This window comes from Dermacentor andersoni, chromosome 11 (genome assembly GCF_023375885.2).
Source record: "Dermacentor andersoni chromosome 11, qqDerAnde1_hic_scaffold, whole genome shotgun sequence".
Classification (NCBI taxonomy): Eukaryota; Metazoa; Arthropoda; class Arachnida; order Ixodida; family Ixodidae; genus Dermacentor; species Dermacentor andersoni.
In genome coordinates, this window is record NC_092824.1 from 51719612 (window position 1) to 51741348 (window position 21737).

General features: G+C 51.0%; 1 protein-coding gene across 1 annotated transcript in view; it reads right to left on the bottom strand.

Moving 5' to 3' along the window:
* Positions 1-21737, bottom strand: part of LOC126517558 (protein O-linked-mannose beta-1,2-N-acetylglucosaminyltransferase 1-like) — a 294129-nt gene that overhangs the window by 142825 nt on the left and 129567 nt on the right. The window contains exon 4 of the mRNA XM_050167309.3: positions 604-664. The gene's annotated coding sequence lies outside the window, so the exon portion shown is untranslated. The remainder of the gene's footprint in view (positions 1-603; positions 665-21737) is intronic.

Here is a 21737-nt window from a genome sequence, read left to right on the forward strand (position 1 = left end):
GAGCCGCTCCTGCCGCCAATGGCTTTAAAAAGTTAACGTATGAGGTGGGCAAGCAATAAACTTTTTTTTTTTTTGGCCTGTCCACGAACATATTCTATTGAGTTACGAAATTATGACGGCCTGTCAATAAGTGTATCAGGGTTGCATAGTTTTTGTCGCGAGGGGCTGCAGACTCATGTGGCGGAATCGGTGTGGTAGGAGCGTGGTGGTTTGTGCGTATTACAGTGACTCTTCGTAATTTCAATGTAATTTAATCTCCATTTTCGTGTGCAGTCAGACAAATCGCGTTCCTTTTTTTTTTGCTTTATATAAGGTTGTTACGGCAAGTTTCTGCAGAGACGTAAACTTCGCTATGCTTATACTTTTCTCGCCACATAATTAAGAGGGACTGATTGATTAACAACGGATCAAAGTGCTCCAGGCACGTACTGGTTTGAACGCATAAGCCGCAGCTGCTGTCCGCGTTTCCTCCCCGGTATCTCTCCTAAACCGATAACGCAAAAAAAAAATCGGTATCTCTTTAGGATTACGATTTCAATCTATGATTTGAAGATTTTAGCAGGATGATTACGTGTGACGACGTTAGGAAATTCGCACGCATACCGGATGGAATCCACGGGTACAAGTCAGGGGCAGTTGAACACCGACGAGAGAGGCCTCCGCCCTGCAGTGAAAGCAAAATAACATGATGATGATGATGGTGGTGGTGATGATGATGAAATACACAGGCAATAACTCGTAACTATGCGTGGCTCATTCATGTCAACAAAGGAGAGGTGGCACGGACAGCTCCGTACCGGCCCTGCCGAGCTTCAATCTTTTCTTATTGTTTGAAATACTTCTACTAGTACTCGACTACTCGTACTACTGCTACCACCACGAAGTCAGCGCGGTATTTTAAAAATGTGAAAAGTACGTTAATTATGGAGAAAAATTAAACCAGTATAGAACAATAAACAATATATTTTAAGCTATAACTGGGTTTCGTTATCGAATAATGCTTGACCATATTACCGAAAAGCCAAGGGGCGAGATACAACTTTTCAATTTCGAGCGCCGAAACTGCGCCCCTGGTGGCGTCAGCCTGCCTGACGTCATGCATCTCAGCACTCCCGCCTTTCACTTACGGACCGTAAGTGAAAGGCGGGACACGTGACAAACCGTTACGACCTGTTATGCGGGGCACGTTCACAAAATTTGCCAGGTTTAATCTCCTCGCACTTTAGATTGCAACTTAATTTTTTATCGTTAACGTTATTCCGTATATAGCGCCCTGCTGACACTGCCGAAGCTTTTATGGACATGACGGGAAGCTATAGTGAAGAAATGCCTCTGTACAGCATGGCTACACGTCTTTCGCTATAGCCACTTTTGCGGCTTATCAAGTCAGCGGTTACACTAATACATTAACACTGCCTTAACAATACATCAACAAAATACATTAACAAACACATGCAACAAATTTCATTAAAATTGGACCAGGGGTTACCTCAGAAAAGCGTTCCTGCGTTTCACATGTATTTGAATAGGCCGCGTCGTAGTTGGGCCAAGCTTCCTTTTAAGAGGAAGCTTCAGCTCGGGCCAAACTCCGACACGGCCTATTCAAATACATGTGAAACGCAGAAACGTTTTTCTGAGGTAACCCCTGGTCCAATTTTAATGAAATTTGTTGCACTGGAGAGAGAACGTTAAATTGTAATGACCACTGGAAACGCAATTTCGATTTAGGGCCTGAATGTTGTTAGAAAGATTTTCAAAATTCGCGTTTGAAAAAGAATATATGCACGAAGTTTATAAATTAATAGCTCTGCATCAAGAACAGATATCGCGGTTCTGTAAACGGCATCCATTATATCATTCAAAGCGGACAAATTCAATATGTCAATTTAGCTCTTACGTGAATTGGTTACATGTGTGCAAGGGTCCCGCAAAAGCTGTAATTCCATATTACTAAAGTTCTTGAGATTCATGTGCAACACACCAATTTTGTCCGCTTTAGATGTACTTTCAGATGCAATTCCCAGACCTGATATCGTTTTTCACTGCTGATTTACAGAGTTGTAAACTTGATAGTTTCATTTTCAGAATATCTTCGGTTTTTGCCAATTTTTAATAAGAAATTGACAACCTAAGTAAAAAATTCGAAACCAACAGTCACTAGATTTTAAGCTTTCCTTTTAAATGGCACAAACCTCATCAAATTTGGTGCAGTGGTTGCCGAGAAAAACAAATTCTCCTTTTACATGTATTTAGATAGGAGCACTCGAGCTAAAGCTTCTTCTTAACATTTCTATTTAAATTAACATTCAAAAGCTAATCTGCACTCGTACATGACACTCTTTCATAGCAAAACGGTCGCTATCACTATGAGCGGAGGCTCGGCAAGCCAGAAAGTGTGCAATATTTATAGATGGTCGGCGACACCGCCCTCGCGTACCCCAACAACGCCCCGTGAAGTCAGTCTTTGACAACGTCTGTTCCTTTCTAGCTCAATGTTTATCCGTAGGGAAAGGATGCCAACGTCGCATTTTAAACGAAACCAAAGACTCAAGCGAACCAGTTTCGAGAACTCTTTTTTTTTTTTTTTTCGTGCGGCAAAACAACCCGAATATGCGAACAAAAAATTTAAAATCCGCGATGCACGTATACGTCACACGCACGTATCGACGCTGACGCTGCAGTGGTAAGTTCAAGAAAGGCAAGCTGGACTGTTTTTTTGTTTTTTCAGCCTGTCATACCCGACCTCCAACGAAAAGCTTCAGAACAGCAATGACAAAGAATATATGGTTTGACACTGAAGTCATCGTGGCCGCCACAGTTACGTACTGGCCCGTTGAGAAACCGCGTTCGTGACGTCACGTGAAAACTGTCTATACTGTACCAGCCTAACCTGATTCAGTGTTGCCAATTAGTGTACGTTTAATATCCCTTCGAAACGAGCACGTTAAGCTCCAGCAGAATTATGGCGCAATTCGTCCGCACGCCACTGACGGCGCCAGTTGCCACGAGATTTGGGACCGCCGCAGGAAGGCTGGTTTCAAATAGTCTATTTGAAACAGCCTTCGTGTAAACTTTTATGCTACAAATACGAGTAGGTTCGTGGTGCACAACGAGCAAATATATGCGCGTTCGATGCCAAGACTGGAAGAGACGTTGCCGCTAGTGCTCCCCGGAAGTGACGCAGAACTTGGAACGACGAGAACCAGCCCGGCGCGGCGCATCGACCTGATCTTCGAGATCGGCGGCGACGCTCGCGGAGCGCCGAAAATCTCGGAGGCTATGTTATGTGATGCGCGTCATGGGAGAGTTTTAGTTTAGGGGACGCAAGCGGCTTGCGTACGCAAGGACTAGGGGCTACGGTACTGCGCATGCGCAAACCCAGGACGCAAGCGGCTTGCGTACGCAAGAACTAGGGGCTACGGTACTGCGCATGCGCAATGCCCTACGTCTGGGTCCGCGCATGCGCAGGACCGCCGCCCGTACTTCTTGCGTACGCAAGCCGCTTGCGTCCCCTAAACTAAAGCTCTCTATAGTAGCGCCAGCCACCAGGGGTCCGCGTCGTCTGCTTAGGCGTTAATTAAAGGCGTTTATTTAGAAAATTGGACACGTTACCACCACTGAAATGCCGAGATTCTTTCCATTGAATATTCCAATCGGTAGTAAGCAATTTAGGCGAAGTGAATTTACGTTGCAGTTAGCGCTGGCGAACGATTAGTCTGTTTACAAATCCAGAACCTGGCCTTTGTCCGATGCAATAACTATGGCGGAGAGAAAAACGGAGTCGAAAATAATGTGATCACGAGAAACGATTACGAAGCAAAGCTGGAGGAAGCAACGCGATCGCACGCTTCCCATTTCAGATAATCATTACTGCAGTGCTTTTGATATTGCGTTCCTCAAAACTAACTGGAGTATTTGATGTCTAGCAGCCCAAAGTCTTCTGTTTTCTTCCTCTTTTTCACTGCGGGCTTCAATATGCCATAGCATATATATATATACTGTGCTTGTATGCCGCGCCACAACCCGTCGTTCGGCAAAGAAGATTTTCGCTTTTAATTCTCAGCTCTTGTATCCCTCAGCACTAATGGCAATAAATTATTATTATTATTATTATTATTATTATTATTATTATTATTATTATTATTGCAGCAAACCAACCCTTTCGCCAGCGCGAGACCCGAGCCGAGGGAAGGGGTACGTGGCGGGGGCCGACGGCCCCAATTTCGCGCATATACGCACACACAAGCACGCCCCCTTCGCGAAACTCAAATGACAGCGCGCCGCGACGAGACGCGCCACCAACAAAAACGAATCGGCCGAGCGCTAAAACACGGTTCGCGCGGCTATAGTCTCGAAGGGCGGCGGTGCAGCGCACGCGAAGCTCCGACGACCGACGCGCCTTGACGCAAGTCGAGCCGGGCTACACGGCGGTCGACGGTGCATACACACACGCGGGCTCTGGCAGCGCCTTCGAGAAAGGCAGCGCGCACGCACGCGTTATCGCAACGCGAGCCGAACAATGACTTACTTCAGGTCCGAGTTGCGCCGCGCAATGGACGCGAAAGAGATCGGCGTCCGTCAGAGAAACGCCATACAGCGGTGTGGCGAGAAGGGGGTGGGGGGGGGGAGGGGGTTTCTGAAAGCCTCTCGGGCGGCGTAGCGGTGAACTGGAAGGGATGACGGAATGAAAACCACGGCGCCTCGGTCGACAGGGCGGGCGGCGGCCCCGATTTCAAAGATCGCCCAGAGATCCGAGAGACAACGACGAGAGAGCGTTGCTGGTGAGAGAGAGAGAGAGAGAGAGAGAGAGAGAGAGAGAGAGAGAGAGTAGTAAGCTAGCGCCCAACGCCCGCGCCAGCCGACCCGCCAGTGCTGCGAGGTGGTGGTGGTGACGACACAAACACCGCGAGAGAGCCTCTTGGGAGAGAGCGGGCGCGCGAAAGTTTAATGACGCTTCGGCCTCGCGGGTGAACGAACCACATGCGCGCGTTTGTGTAATAACGACAGGGCGATAGGAAGGACGCGTTCGCATCACCGTCTGCCGTTGGATCTGACTGGAGTCGAGGCATAAACTCAATGATACTGCTTGGACGAAAGGTACACGAGATCAGGCAGCCTCGTGTAATAAATGATTTTCAGTCCCCAATGAAAAAGAGGAGAAAAGGGAACGGTACAGAGGGAGGCGCGCCCCTTAAGCGTTAACCACATGGTACGCGTTTCCCGGCGCACTCCGAGCGTATCGCTGTCTGGCGCTGTCACTTTACGCTGCACTGTTGTGGCCACGCAGCAGCCAAAAAGATGATAAAAAAAAGCGCATCTATTCTGTGGTAGGCGCTCCCGGCGTTGAAACGCGCCGGCGCTGGGCGACGCCACGCCGCAAATGCGCTCCATGTGGTTGCACCGTACATATGCCTTCGTGCATTCGCGAGTCATTGGACTGCGCAAAGCAGTTAACGGTACGACAAAGACGGCGCACTCCGGGCAGCAATCAGACAGCAGCATTTTTTTTTTAATTTCTGGAACTTCGTATAAACGAACATTCGTGGGGTAATTGCTCGCGAGCGGCCGACAGCGCCACCTGTCGGTCACCGGCGTGCCACTAAAACAGGCGTACAGACTCCATGCAAGCCCGCGTTGTGCCCAAGGACAGCAGAGCGCGCGCTGATTGCGTCCGGGACCGGTGCGGAGTCGGGGCCGATCGGTTGATGGAACGGCAGCGCGCGCGGGCCGAAAACAATGCCCGCTGCTCCCAGTGGGTGGGGACAATGGTGGCGCCGGGGCCGGACACACGCGGGCAGGCAAGGAACGCCGAGTCCTTTTACGCGAGTGTCTCGGCGACGCCTCTTTACGGGTGAAGCGATTGCTCACGCGAGGTTGATAAACGTACCGAGGGACTCCGATATAGAGCAGCTGTAACGATCGGGCGCAGAACTAGCGCCACGTTTTCTTTTTCTTTGTACGCGAGTGTCGAGAACGAACGGGACGCGTAAAAGGGCTGCTTTTGTAGGACACGTCAAACGTCGCACGTAACTGCGGATACAGATGGCGTAACACCCGAGGCCCGTCGCGATCAGAGAGTGTCGGGTCGAAGTGGAGGTGTCTCCGTATCGGAGCGAGATGCGAAAACTATCACGGAGAGTTCCACCAGCGTTGGAAAGTATTGGCGATAAGCAGGGTCCTTCTTTGAATATGGGCTGACGCGTTTTGTCTCTCGCGACTTTGCGTTCCTTTAATAACTCCAGGTAACAAGAAAGCGGTACGGTATAGCTAGCTGGGCGAGTCGGTACATCTGCATAGTATTACTTACGGCGCGCACTTGTTTTTAGTGCGCGCTTTAAGCAATGACAAGAAATGCAGGCAGAAGTGTTGAGGGATGGAACATACCGCTCTTCCTCCTCGTGTGCCTATTTTCAAATTTTCTGTCCTCCTGATCACACGTAGCGTCTTGATGACCGGACACACTATAGATATGTCATGCAACAGTGGAAGAGGGGAAGGGGGATCTGGAGAATAGGGAGGGAGGGGGGTGTTGCAGAGACAGCTTCGCTTCGATAAATTGCTGAACGTCGTAACATTTCACAGTTGAAAAACGCCCAGCGTCCGCGCGGCGAGCAATACGCGAGCGGTCGGCATACAACCTGAGCGGCAAGAACCGCGGCGTTCCGGATGGAGTGAGTGGGTCAAGCGACGAATGAGGGCGTGTGATGCATACACACACACGCACAAACACGCAGTAGCAGCAGCAGCAGAAGCGGCGGCGGTGCGTACAGTATCACGGCCAACGCCACGCCTGTACATACGAAGGGCAGCAGCAGAGCCATGACGTCAGCCGTGCGGCCCCCCCCCCCCCCCACTTGCTGATCGATTCCGTCGCACCAAATAGTTGTTAATTGATCACTGCGGCAGATCCCACGCCCTGTGGGAACCGAGTGTGGGGGACGCCCACCATGTTAACCAAACGACCATGAGTATGAATGACACTCTCGTTATACTATGCCAATTTCGGTACACGCCAAAACGTAGGCGGCTGTTTCACGACCTACGTGACACGCTTGGCACGATAGTAATGTCATGAACTATCATATATGTACGTCATGCACTTCTGTCATACTATGCCAATTTTGCCTACTATGTCATATTTTGTCACGCTATGCCTACCTCCACCCCCCTCCCCTTCCCCGTAGGACAGCGAGCAAAGTGCGAGATCGGCGGAGGTGAGGGGCGGCTGCTTCTAGACGCGCTGGTCATTGTATATATATACCGGGTTTTTTAGCGAACACTTTCAAAAACATTTAAAAGTTGCCTGTGGCATACAGCACAGTTCTAGTTCACGAGCTCGGCTATCGAAGAGGCGGACATTACTTGCACAGACAATTGAAAAGCATAATCGACTAATTATTAAAAAAACACTAATTAAGTTTTCAAATTAATTACCCTATGGCCCATATTGCAATTCACAAATTCTAGCCGTGGAGTTAGCAAGGCGGATCCACTTGGAACGAATTCTCACGATTGCACCAATTTCGATATGCTGATTCCCGAATTTCGCGGAGAATTGCATTGGCCTTCCAGTCGCTTTCTTAATTAAGTGACTGCAAAGTGGACGGGAAAACGGCGCCGCGGAGCTCACTTGGTAAGAGCATCGCACGCTTAATGCGAAGACGTGAGTTCGTATGCCACCTGCGGCCAGTCTTTTCATCCACTTTTATTTCCATTAATTTATCATTTCATTAATTCACTCAGTAAGTACAATTTCTCCTATGCTGGCCTTGGTGTACGTTTGTGTATGTTTGTTGGCTTCTTATGATTAATAAAAGTCAGGCCCCTCGATTCCCTTTTTTCTCGCTAACACACACACACACACACACACACACACACACACACACACACACACACACACACACACACACACACACACACATACATATATATATATATATATATATATATATATATATATATAGACACCTAGGGGCAATGCAGCTATATTTCGGGGCCAGGCCTTCGCAATTCGAGAGCAGATAAAGAACTGGTGCAGCGGCGCCAAAGAGCAAAGAGAGCAATACTGGAAAAAAGAAGCACCCCGTGGACGACGGAGACACAGGCGCAAGCAACCCTTTTGTCAGCTGCTCGCGAAGCTCCTCCTCGCAAAGTGCAGCGCTCGCACTACAGAGTTGCCTCCTCTTCTGTATACTGCAAGTGTATACATGCCTCCTTAGCCGCGTTCGCGTCGAGGCCGCAGCATTAGGGCGACATTAACGCTTCGCAGTGCGGCCGACGCCATTATCTCGATAAGCCGCGCGGCGCCTCGAGGTGCGGTTTGACAAAGGCGCGGAGGAGAAGCCCTCCCCATCCCCCATCCCCCCCGTTGGCAATGGCAGATAAGCCTGGCTACCCCCTCCCCACCCCTCTCCCCACTCGATGCCACTGCGGTCTTCATCCGGGGCCTATCATCGTACGTAGCTACGACGGGGCCCAAACAGCGTGTCGTTCACGAAGACTGGCGACGACAACGGCTGCCAGGCGAAAGTACCGCGAGAGAGAGAGAATGAGAGAGAGAGAGCCGCGGTTTCGCGGCGAAACAGTCGCAGCCGAGGGCCACGGGCTCCTCCGTAATGCGTGCGTGACGAGAGCGAATTGTTTCACTACTTCACGAACCCCAAACAAGCAGCACAAAGAGAGAGAGAGAGCTTGCTCTAAGGTATTCTGCTTGGCAGCGTGGAGTAAACGTAAGCAAAGGTAAACACACAACAAATGATTAAATCCACTGTGCAATCTTGGGGCGTTGAACTTATTCTTTACAAGCTCAGCTCCGGCGACGCCCACTGCATTGCGGTATACGTTTTCCACTAGCAGAGCGGTCCTGTAACTTCCGTCTTAACTATGTCGGCGCTTCCTGTACCAGTGTACATACTTCCGATTCGTAGCACGACCTCTGAGAGCAAGCAGCCTTGACTTGCCATTGGATATCGCGCACATACCTGTAGCTTCGAATATTGCAGTTCGATGGAAAACAAAGAAAATTCGGTGGCGATTTAGCGGCCAAAGCGAGAGGAGTGCATTAGCATTGCGTCGCACTTCATTGAGATCCCGAAAATATAAGATTCAAACCGCGTTCACGACATTGTAAAGTGTTGCTCAGGATCTCAATCGACACACGCGGCCTGCCTCCCCGAGGAGCGAAATGCAACTGACGGCGGTATACGGAGCATACCGCCGTCAGTCACACTATACATACCGCGGAGCTGCCTCGTACACGGCCGTGAGGTTGCGACAACGTTAGACGTAATGCTCCCTCATGAATTTGATGACAACGAGACGGGTGCTGAAGAGATCGCACAACGAGCAGAGGCAGCTAGGCAGCTTGCTCGTCTGCGAATCCACGAACGACAGGAGTGTGACGCCAGACGCTACGATCTTCGGCACAGACCCGTAAGATACAACATCGGCTACAAAGTGTGGGTCTGGACACCTAATCGTCAGCGTGGGCTCTCTGAAAAAGCCACTGCGCTGATACGTAGTTCTCCGTAGTTCTCCGACGCATCAGTGACGTCAACAACTAAGTCGTTCCAGACGGCTCTCACTGTTCCAGGCGCCGACGGCATTTACGCGAGGTCGTTCCCCTGCTTCGTGTGAAGCCGTATTGTGAAGACTGACAAGGCTGCGCCGTTTCTTTTTTTTATCGCTGTATTCTAAGCCTCTGTCTTCGGGACGATTATTTTGCCTAAAAGGGGGAGCAAATGGCGCAATTATATTGCCGCGAGTATGTGCCGGTGGCGACGAGGTTGAAGTAGCGCTGGTTCTTTAGGTTAAGCGTGGAAACGGAGAAGGCGCTGTTCGTTTTCTTCGAAGACTGATAAGGTGAATTCGTTGGTCCTGCTCTCCGCGTCCTCGTCCATCCCACGTCGTTACAACACACACACACACACACACACACACACACACACACACACACACACACACACACACACACACACACACACACACACACACACACACACACACACACACACACACACACACACACACATTCACACACACACATATATATATATATATATATATATATATATATATATATATATATATATATATATATATATATATATATATATATATATATATGTATGTTTGACAGTCCTGATGCGAACGCATGAAAGAACCCTCAGTGTGCCTCTCGAGCTTCGCTCTCTTACCTGTCGAAGCAATATAACCTGTAAGTATTGCTTCCAAAAAGAAAGAAAAGAAGAAGACAGCAAAAAAAAAAAAAAAAAAAAACTCCGATTCGGAGCCAGGCACGGGCTTCCGGCATCCAAGACTCCAACGGCGCTCAAGGGCAGATGCGTCGCGGGGAAGCGAGACGAAAGGCCGCGGAACGCGTGGGACGGTCCTTCGAAACGCCAGGGCAAGGCAAATCGCGCGCGATATCCGCGCACTACACCCCATCGACGAGCGAAACGACCGGCCGCGGCTTCGGCAGTGGATCGGCACGGATGATACAGGCACGCGAGCTTCTTCTTGTCGTCCCTCCGGGGCACAGAGTGACCTCCGGAAGGAGCCGATGGAATGTCGGCGATGCATCGAGACCTGCGCGTCCCCTTGTTCTATCGATAAGCGAGCAGCGCATCTCGACCCAACGCGGCGGCGTTCGCATCGTGAGAAGGCGGGGTGTACCGTCGACCGCGGTCGTTACAGGCGCACCGTGGCCAGACAACAATGCACGACTGGGTACGGATATGCGTCGCGCGGACGCGGTGATCGTGGCCGGTCGAGAGAAAAAAAGATATTGCCCGCCGCCGTATATATGCACACACACTTCCTGCATACTCTGGCCCCGTCACCCGAAATGACATGGATTTATTCCGGCGTTGCAGTCGTCCGTGTGCAACGGTGTATGTGCGAACTGCGTTATACGATCGGTACAATGGTATAATGTACGTGCAACGGAAGTCGTTAAGTTGGTATATGTACAGATGGACACGGCCTCTGCGGCGATTCTCTGCCTCTGGCGCAGTTACAAAGTGTATTTCGACCTTTCGTTTCCTTCAGAATTCAAATTTTCATTTCCATGAAAGGAGGAGGAGTCGAGACATGAATCAAAGCCGATGTCGTATGAAGCGCTAATAATTCCCGTATTCTAGAACGTTCGTCCGTCTCGACTGAATGACGATGACGATTTCTAACGGCATAAGCTCGGTCTGTGAAGCCTGTATGTGAGCAACTTACGTTCTATCACATTATAATCTAGCATCCTGTTTATCCGTGCTTCAAACTCGTATTAATGTTACCCACACCTGTGACAATCCGGTCTCGTCAATTCCCTGCCTTTTCGTCTAGAAAGCGATCTTCTAATCAATTACTCGCTCATATCCACCGCTAATCAGTTAATTAACGATCGCATCAGCTTCGAAACCCCAGCGCTTCCGAAAGCTGGACATTACCTATACGGTGCTGACTGGGTGAATGTCTTCGCAATCCAATGTGTTGAGCCGCTGCCAGAGTTCTTTTGCAGCCACCACTGCAGGTCTCATCACGTTGCTGCGAATATTTCCTTCTATATTTCTTTTTGTCATCAGGCAATCGGCTCGGGCATAATAGTTATTTGTCTGAAACGAATAGCTAGGTACGCAAGTGGCTTGCGCTCAAGCAAAACCAAAGCAGATTTCGGGTTCTGCGCGAAACTGTGCTCTCTCTATGTCGTCTCTCTCTCTCTTCATCTCTATACCCGTTCCCCCCGTGTAGGGTAGCAAACCGGACGCGCCACGTCTGGTTAACCTCCCTGCCTTTAATCTCCTCTCTTTCTCTCTCTCTTGCGTGCCACTTGCGCGCCCCCAGCTATGAAGCTCCCTAACTGAACGACTATAATGCACATCGATTACTGAGCGAAAGTTCACTATATATAGTCACGTGCTCTCGGCGCCTATACATGAATGTACCGGAGTGAACGCGCGTTCATCAATCACCGAGGAGCGTTATAACGAAGCGCCGTGTCTTAGTCAGTCGAGAGGAGGCGCCGTGCGCGCTCTCAGTAGAATCGACGTGCAGAGCTTCGAGTGGTGGAGACCCGTCCGGGGAATAACGGGGCCGCAGCGCGCGGTATCAACGAACCAACGATCCGCGGCTTCGCCTCCGCACACTTCACGTGGATATCTCCGGCTTGTTCTCGGAGACACGCCCTGTGACACACTCGACCAAGGCTTGCACGTCTCGCTGTACCGGATACGCGTGTACGGCAGCCTGTCACGCCAACACGTTCGTTCCGCTGTGTTATACAGAAGGCAGGGCTGGGTCGACCGCGAACGCGAGGTCGAAGCGATGGCGGAGGCCTCCGCGGAGATTTCGCGCTTAGCCGTAATCTCGTTTCAGAGTGCAGATCGAAAGTAGTGAACTCGAAGATATGGGTTCGCACTATAACGATAACGGGAGACACAGTCAGCGCCATTTACCTGTCGACGGAAGAGGAAATAAAGAAAAGCAAAAAGCGAATAACGCGTGGTGCTTGACATGGCTTCTTAGGACAATAACTAGAGGAAGATCTGACGCTGCGATTGTTCAGCTACAGCATGGGGATGGCGGCTAAATATGGCGGCATATTTGTGTAAACTTCGTGCTTTTGCATTCAGCACGTTCTTGTGGCGCTATTTATCACGCTTTGTGTTTCCATATTTCCAAGCAATCGGAGCTTTCCCAGCGCATAAAGGCGAGTAAGTGTCTGCGTGCGCGAATAGACATCGCGAATCGTTGCATTCGTAACGCAATATTCTGTTGAAATTGACAAGTCTGTGAATTTGCAAGGCTCTTTTGCAAGTCAGATAAGACGAAGCTGAGGCAAGTAAACGCATACCGCCCATCATTCGCACGCTCGCTGAGCCGCCATTAGAAGCTCCCGTCGCCAGTAGTGCGACAGCTTTCTCTGTCGTAATTTTTACGGGAGACTCCTCTGTACTGCTCCGAGACCACGTCAACCCAGACCTGGGCTCTTTCGGCGGCGATATACCATTTGCCCCCGCCCCCCCCCCCCCCTCTCTCTCTCTCTTATGCTGCTGCTGCTGCGTCACGAGAGAACCGTTCGAGACTGACGCCTACGTCAAGCCCTGCCGTACCGAAGCTTTTGCTTCCTTTTCTCTCTCTCTCTCTCGCTCTCGCTATCTCTCAACTCGCGTCACCCTCGCCGCGCCGTCGATAACAGAGCGCGTGGACCACGAGACAGAACAGGGACCGCGGTGTCGACACCACGGCGCACACGTGCGCGACGACGAATGCCCACTCTCCCGTATACGGGCACGAAAGCAACCGATCCAGTCAGAAAAAGAAAAAGAAAACGGGATCGTTCCGCAGACCGCAGGGTTCCGCTCGACGGCCCCCCCACGCGCAGTCGCTCGCATGTGGACGCGAACTCACCCCGCGGCGTACTCGGCCATCCGCAGAACCGCGCAGAGTCGCAGGTGGCTTAGGATGATGGATTCGTGGCCGCGGGACGGTTCAGGTGTCCACGGACACAGACGGTTACGGGCTTCGTAACCGTAACCGTAACCGGACGCGCTATATATCCACTTGGGCTGGTAAGATTGACTGACTCGCACAATACGTGATATCAGCGCAATTCTTTGTTTTCTTTTTTTTTTCTTTTTGAAATTTAGTATATACTTTCTGGCTTACCAAGTCTCCGATGAGGACAGCAGTTAATGTCCTTCCTCACAGAAATCTAATCGCGTAACATGGGTGTCACGCGTAGCACTTTTGATCGCGATCAAGCCCGACCAGGATCGAATATTTCTCGGTCGCGATTGGTTCCTTTGCGCAAGCGGCGCGAGGGAGCCAATCGCGGTCCAGAATTTCGATCCGGATCGGCTATGATCGCGATCAAAAGTGCGCCGTCCGACACCCCTAGAGCAAAGTGTAGCCTAATATCGTTATTTAGAGAGTCCCGTACATTCGACAGGCCGCGCGAGAGAGTTAGCCGAATAGGAGAGGACGACGAAGAAGGAATACGAGCAGGACACAGGCGCAAGACTCAGGGAGAGGTGAACGAACGCCACGGACACGCGGCCTGACACGACCGAGCAACACGATAGAGCCCGTCGCCGCGCAAAAGAAAAGCAAGAGAAAGAAAGGAAAAACAAGAAAGAAAGAAACGCCGGATGCATGACGTCCGCCGCGCGCGCAACCCGACGGCACACAGATGGCGAGTTACGTACGCGTCATCGCAAGAGGGCGCAGCGGCCGCAGGTTGCACGCATCACGCCGCTGCAGGACACCGCCAGCCCCGGCCCGGCCCGCCGTCATCGTCGTGTGCAGCCGGCTGAGCGTGAACGATCGCGCGCGCCCGCGCAGCTTCTGCGGGCGGCTGCTGTCTGGGCCTCCCCGCACGATATCGGTGACCGCGACGAGTGGCAGTGGGGAGCAATGCGAGAAGAGACCGCAGGGTTCAGCGACCGGCAACGTTCCTCAGCGTAAGGCTCGATCGTAGCGCACGTGCGCGAGGCTATCTGTCCACGGGTAATCATACACTCGCCGGCAGCGCAGTAATCGCGCAATGCAAAAGAAGAACATATGCTACACGGACAAGATTCACGTTTGTAAACGAGGGAAACTTGTGACGTCGATAGCGTGGGCAGAATAAAAGAGGAACACTTTTTTTTTTGCGATTTCTCGTCGTCGAGCCACTGGAACTTCGTGGCCGCAATAATCTGCGGCTTTGGTCGGTTTCTTTCTTTTTTTTCCTGTACGCGACATTTAAGAGGCCCAGATGGTACCGATAGAATCCCGCGCGCCTGCCAGAACTAGCATATACGCGCTATATATATACATACATATATATAGACAACGGTATAGGCAGCAATCTCTGTCATCTGGGCCTGGAGCAGGCCTGTAGCAACTCGCCGAATCTTAAAAGATTATAAAGTTTCCTCTACTGGGGGCCGCGAATGTCGCGCAATCTGCGGATCCCCCCGATCGGCGAAAAATCTCAGCAATCGGTTACGCTTCAGTGTCTCGGCTCAGTAGAAAACATTAGCGCAAAAGAAATTAAAAGAAAGCAGGAAAGAAAGACGTGGAAATTCCGCATCGAAGAAAGCAGAGCTGACCGAGTTGCCACCCGTCGCTGACATCAAGTGAATCCCACCGCTGCCACCAAATTGAAGCCTAATTCAAAGAGACGCGGTCCTCGTTCTGATCTTATTCGCGATGGTACTGTTTCTTTCGAGCCCGCCATCGCTTCGCTTCTTCTTCCTTCAACAAAGCCCGTTGTCCTATTCGTTCGTTGCAATGACTTCTCATAATGTACCAGCCGCCGTCAGAATATACACGAACAGTGAAACGTGACCAGCGAAAAGAAACGCCTTTAATCCAAAGCCCCGCAGTTCGAGTTGGAACATCGCCCCTCTCGCTATCATGTGGTTCGGAGCTTCAGGCCTGCTATACAGTATACTTGCGTATGCAGGCGACCACGAATTGGCGCACCGCAAAAGTGACTTCCAAAAACTCCCGACTGCACGCACGGGGGCGGGGGGGGGGTCATCGCCTCATAGGGCCGACCATGGCAGCGCATGATCGAGCTCGCCCCCGAAAGCGCCGTCACATTGGCCACCGTCTACACTCGTCAAGTCAGTTTTATAATTTATTGAATGTGAAAGATGCGAAGCTTGGTCGCTGGTATAGGGCCGGCTATACCAAAATTATAGGTGCTGAAAGCAAGAAAAGTTAATCTAACACCCCCACCCCCCCTTCCCGACCAATAAAAAAAGATAATAACAAAGCAAATCACTATCGATAGTGTTTAACAAAACGGCGAGACACTAGTGGATCAGGTCCGTAGATAACGGAGAAAAATAAAGAAATACGAATGTTACCAAAGTACAAGAATAACACAGGCATGAACAAATAATGTGAGCACAGCGTATACATTCAAAATGCAAATTAACTGCTGTAGGCAAAAAGTTGATCAATTCACTATCCACGAGAAAATCTCGGCGAGTGCGCTAACGATGCTTCGAAACGCCGCTCAAGAGAGAGAAAGGATAAGAGATGGAAGGCAGAGAGGTAAACCAGAGTGCTTTAAACAGTCCGGTTGGTAAACCAGCAATGGAGGTAAAAGGGAGAAAAGACGAGAAAGATGGTGGTGGAAAGATAATGTCCGCACTAACACGATTAAGGATCTCGACAGCATTTTTATAGTCTTTCATACAGTCGGGATACTTTTTCAACACACACACACACCCCATTTTCAAGACCGCTCACGATTGAAAAAGCAGCTCCCACTTGTGCAAAGCCACGATGAGAAATATTATGCGCTTAAACGAAAGGATTACAAACGCAAGCGCTCGTCTGCGTAATCGTTAATTCGTTTGCCTGCATAAACTTTCCTTTCAGCGCTACTCGTGCTTCTCGCTGCTATAGGTATCGAATTCGAGCATGCCATTCTGGTTCCAAACGCCATCTGCACGCTAGCAACCCGCGGAGACAAAGTCGGCCGAGCAACCCCAGTCCGGAACGGGGGGGGGGGGGAGGGGGGGGGGAACTCGCGGTGGCAAGCTTCAGCCAAACGAATAGTAATAAAATCAAAGAAAAAAAAAGAAAGAAGTACAAAACAGAAAAAGGAGACGCCGCGCCGGAGGTATCACAATCGCCTGGGCATGTTTCCGCCAGCCGTGAAAGACCGAAATCCGGCCCCCAAAAGCGGCTTTGATTCAGTTCAGCCGAGCCGGCAACCGTACACTGGGGAGCCAGAAAATTAGGAGGGTCGCCATGGGAGCCGTTAATGAACGGAGCCGGCAGCGTGGGACAACGGAGAGAGAGAGAGAGAGAGAGAGAGAGAGAGAGAGGCCCAGGATGAGGCGGCCAGCCGAGAGCCTCTCCGCAGTCTCAACCCCGGAGGATGAGGCTACAATACCGCATTTACTCGCGTAAAACGCCCAGTCGCAGAGCGACCGGTGATTCCGAAAAGCCCAGTTGTCTTCAAGAGCGCATTGCTGCGTTCCATATTTTTTTTTTAAAGGCGGGCAGGTTTTGCGACCGCGACCCTTGATTGCGCGGGGAACGCTGTTATTAGTGCGCACGCATCACCCGTTAACCCTTTCCTTTGTTTTTCTTTAGCTTGCTGCTCGCTTCCTCCTCCCCAAGTGTAGGTTAGGAAACCAGGCGCAACGTGGTTAACCTCCGTGCCTTTCCTTTCTCACCGTGACATCCACACTCGTGTAACACCCGCAACCCTACACTTTCGAGGTGAGAAAACTTGAAGCTAGACGAAACGAAACATACGCCGAAATAGGAGGAATAGGAGAAATAACAGGGCATTATTCTTTATTATAATAAAGAATATTATTATTATTTTTACCCGCCGTGGTTGCTCAGTGGCTATGGTGTTGGGCTGCTGAGCACGAGGTCGCGGGACGGAATCCCGGCCACGGCGGCCGCATTTCGATGGGGGCGAAATGCGAAAACACCCGTGTACTTAGATTTAGGTGCACGTTAAAGAACCCCAGGTGGTCTAAATTTCCGGAGTCCCCCACTACGGCGTGCCTCATAATCAGAAAGTGGTTTTGGCACGTAAAACCCCATAATTTCTTTTTATTATTATTATTTTTTACTTATTTAGGGCACTGTTTGTCTCATCTCGCTTACGTATGTGTTTCATTCACCAGAAGCCATTCGGTCGAGCTCTAGACCAGCCCAAAAATTTGAAGAAAAAACAACAACAAAACCAACGTTTCACCAACGACTTGATTTTGATGCCATGGCTTTCGGGCACCGCTTGGAACCTTGGCTGACAGTTCTAAGGTTGTCGGAATATTTAACCGCATGGACGGCACCGAGGACGGCCATCTATCTTTGGCGGTGTGACGAACACGTATACCTATGGGCACCGGCGACGTCGACAGCGGCGGTGATGAAAAATGAAACGCTATTTGATAAGCACACGTTCAGACGTATCAGAAGCGGGACGATCAGACGTGTCGGACGTTTGCAGTGTGTATGCAAGTGTTTGCATCACTCTGTACAACATTCGCGACGTCGGCGGCTTTTTAGCGGGCGGCCCTGTGCCCGACTCGTGTAACAGCAGCAGCCAGCCAAGATATCGAAAGAAGAAAGTAAGTGTGGGCCTTACGGCGAATAAATACGGTACCATGGCGCCGGAATGCGCGGCCGCCCGGAAAGCTCCTCACGGCTCGCGCGTGGTCGCGCGCGCACACGCGTGCGAAAGGGAAAGCGGCCCGTAATCGCCTCCCTCTCTCTCGTTGACATTCGCTGGAGGAGGAGGAGGAGAGGAGTTCACTTTCGGAAATTAAGCGGCTCGGATCAGACACCGAGAGGCCTCCAATTATGCAATGCGCCGCAACCACGGACAAACACCGAGCCCCCCCTCGCCTCCCCCACCCAGAAAGCAAGGGGGGGGGGGGCTCTGCCCACCCGAAAGAACCGGGAGGGTTGCTCAGCGATGGAGGTAGGTATACGCACAGGCGCCGGATATAAAACGCCGCCTCGCACACGCCATTCCAACGGCGAAACGAGCCTGGCCGCCGCACCGAAGACAACCGCTCTCGGCACCATCGCATCGCTCCTCTCTGCTTGCAAACAAGCCGCTTAAATGCCCCGGATCGGGCGGAGTAGACGAGAGGAACGGAATACGGGATGAGGGGGCGGAGGCAGGGCGCGCGGGGGGCGCGGGAGGTAGAGTCAGAGGGAGTAGGTGATTAAAACCACGCGAAGCAAGAACACAGGAAAGAATTACGAGGCGAGTTTGGAATGACTTACAGCCGGGCCAAGCACGCGTGCATTGCTGTAATCACACTCTCCATGCAGCCCGCGGCCTCCTCGGAGCTGCACTGTTAAACGCGAACACGGTTTCTGCCCCCGTCTCTCTCTCGCTCTCTGTCTCTCTCTCACAAACAACGAGACGTGGCACGAGCAATTGAGATTAACGCACGGGGAGAAAAGACGTAATAGCGCGAAGAAGAAAGAGGTGCGAAGCATGAACACATCCGTGTCTGCCGTCGTTTAGATCGTGTGAAGTGGGGCCCTTCCGGCAGAGAAAGCAACGCTGCGGTTCTCAGATCATTATCGAGCTTTGCACTCCATGAAAACTTATAATTCATATATATATATATATATATATATATATATATATATATATATATATATATATATATTGTGTGTGTGTACGTGTGCTTTTTCGTCCTCGCTCCTGTTCTGGTTCCCTTGCCGGGGACTATTCAGTCCACGTGGAAGTGCGCACCGACCTCTCAACAACACACTTCGTAAGACAGTTCTCACGACAATTACCACGGTTACGTAGCCCGACCGAGATAAGCAGCAGTGGGTGAAACAACAGCGAGGCGCACGAATATGCGAAAGGAATGTCCACCACGTTCCACGTCTCGTTCTGTTCCTCTCTGTCGAATACCCGGCAACAACTCTCAAAAATTCACTGCTTACTGAGCTGCACACAAGAAGAAATGTACCCTATTTGTTCAAACAATTCCAGAAACACCAGCTCATCGGGAAAGGTGATTTGGACCGAAGAGAGAAATTAAGAAAAAGAAAAACAACTGTTGACGATGAGGAAGAAGGGGGGGGGGGGGGGGGGGTTATAGAATGAACTTGAACAGCGGAGTCGATACAGAAGTAACAAATCGAGACCACTGCTTTATAGTAATTTGTTGACGTATCACCGCTCTGCGCGAGGAAGAAAAAACAAAAAACAAAACAAGGTTCGCTTAAGTGAAAGGAATCAGAAGGGCGGGGCGAGCCAGCGTTACTCCAGAACGGAGAGACTCTAGCTATAAACACCACCACGCTATCGGCCTTGAATGGGGGCCCCGAATGCGGTCATCAGCCGACGTAAGCAGCCGTCGTGAACTTGGACCGTCCGGAACCGAGGAGGGGGTGCTGTGGGAGTAGGAGGGGGAATAGGGGGAGGGTAGTGGGGGCTCCGCCCGTCTCCATGGGAGGCATCTCAGGAGTGGGAGCTGAAGGCGGAGGAGGAGAGGAGGCATTCAACCCTCGTTGACTGCTGCGATGATGAGTGCCACCAATTCGGAGCATTGCAGACCTCCCTGGTAGCGTGGGTAGTGTACCGCGTTTTCTCGCCTATTTATGGCCGCCACGCAGCTACATTCGCGTATCAGGCTGCACTGGCCATGTCTTACAATTTTCCGGAGAACGTGGCCACACTACTGCGTTCTTCCGCTTCCTTCTGTATCCGCGCAGCTATCCAGAATGGAACGACCTTAAAACCCTGTCACATTGCCGCAATCACCCCCGCTCGACTGGCTTCCTGAGACCCATAACTGATAACGCGTCGTCCTAAACCAATTTGCAAACGTGGTTATGGTATCATTGTCGCGTAATAACACAGGTTAGGTAATACCCCCCCGGGAAGGGTCCTTAAGGGGAAGCTCTACTTCGGGCGTAACACCGGTTTCCGTGTTCAAATATACTTACGGAACCAATAAATGCACTCATTAGAGAGCCTCTAAACCGATGGTGATGGAGATGACGATGATGGTCCTGCTACAGAGTGTGTTAGCCTGGCAGACATGGCCGGCAACTGTTCCGCTTGGGCTTGTATTCACGCATCGAATACCTCACCGTGAGTCAATCAGCCCTGCAGCCTCTTGCAGCAATGTGAGAACAACGCGCGACACTTCCTCGCGCTCTATCTGCGGTCCTTGCGGGAAGGCTAACTGTTATACACGTTCGTGAGGAAAACACTCTTCTTCTCATGCTGTCCAGAAGCTTCCTGCGTTCAGGACAGAAGCTCTTGCAGGACCAGGTGGATCGCTCCACATCGCACGCTTCATTGCACTCGGTACAAGATGGAGACAGCAGCACCGCTGACTTCGAACACCCATGCGGGAGTGTACGTACGTCGATCCTATTGTTGCTCTGAACAGGAGGGTGGATTTCATGAGGATAAGTCTCTTCACAGCACAGGGCTGATGCGGCGGTTTCCAAAGCGAACGAAAGTGGCAACGAATTGCCTCTTCAGGGAGTTGGTGATTCACCGGAGATCTCACTGTTGGCTGCTCTGAAAGCGATCTCTTAACGAGGGAATCCGGTCTTGCGCTTCCATTGACACCAACATGCGAAAGTTACCGATTTCTTTCCTTGAAGGCAATGACTGACGACGGAACTTGCTTGGAGGCACGTCACGAGATAGTTGCTGAATTGCTGACTTCGAGGCCGAGAGTATGACAGCCTTCTGTGCGACTGTGCAGGTCTATTCTACAGTTTGTGAATAACAGCGTCAATAGAGGCACTGTATGCAACGGTTCAAGAGGCTAATCGGCCCAAACGGCCAGGCCATGACGTGTTGAGAGACCTGACCCGATTTTCAGCGGTACAGCTATCAAAATACATGCTGGCCAATCCTTCCGTGTAGACATGGAGGTGCATGGTCGGGATAGTTTGCGTGCACTAGACAGTGGGCCTCAGAAGAAGGCGGAAACCGCTCGGACCCAGGAATACTAAAGTCGAAACGACGTCCTGGCATGCGCTGGGGCAGCCACCCGAGCTCGATGCTCTAACTACGCAGGGCTCATCAGAGCCCCTCAGAGTACCCATCAGAGACCCAAAGTGAATGACCAGATATTACGGGTAAAAAAAGTATGCGCTTGTGTTTTAGCGTTACGCAGGCATCCTCAAACAGAAAATTTCTATACGAGGCTCAGTTCATATCGCTACATCTTGTGGCCTCCCAAGCGCTGTTAGACCAGTTTCTTCGGCTCGGTGAGCCG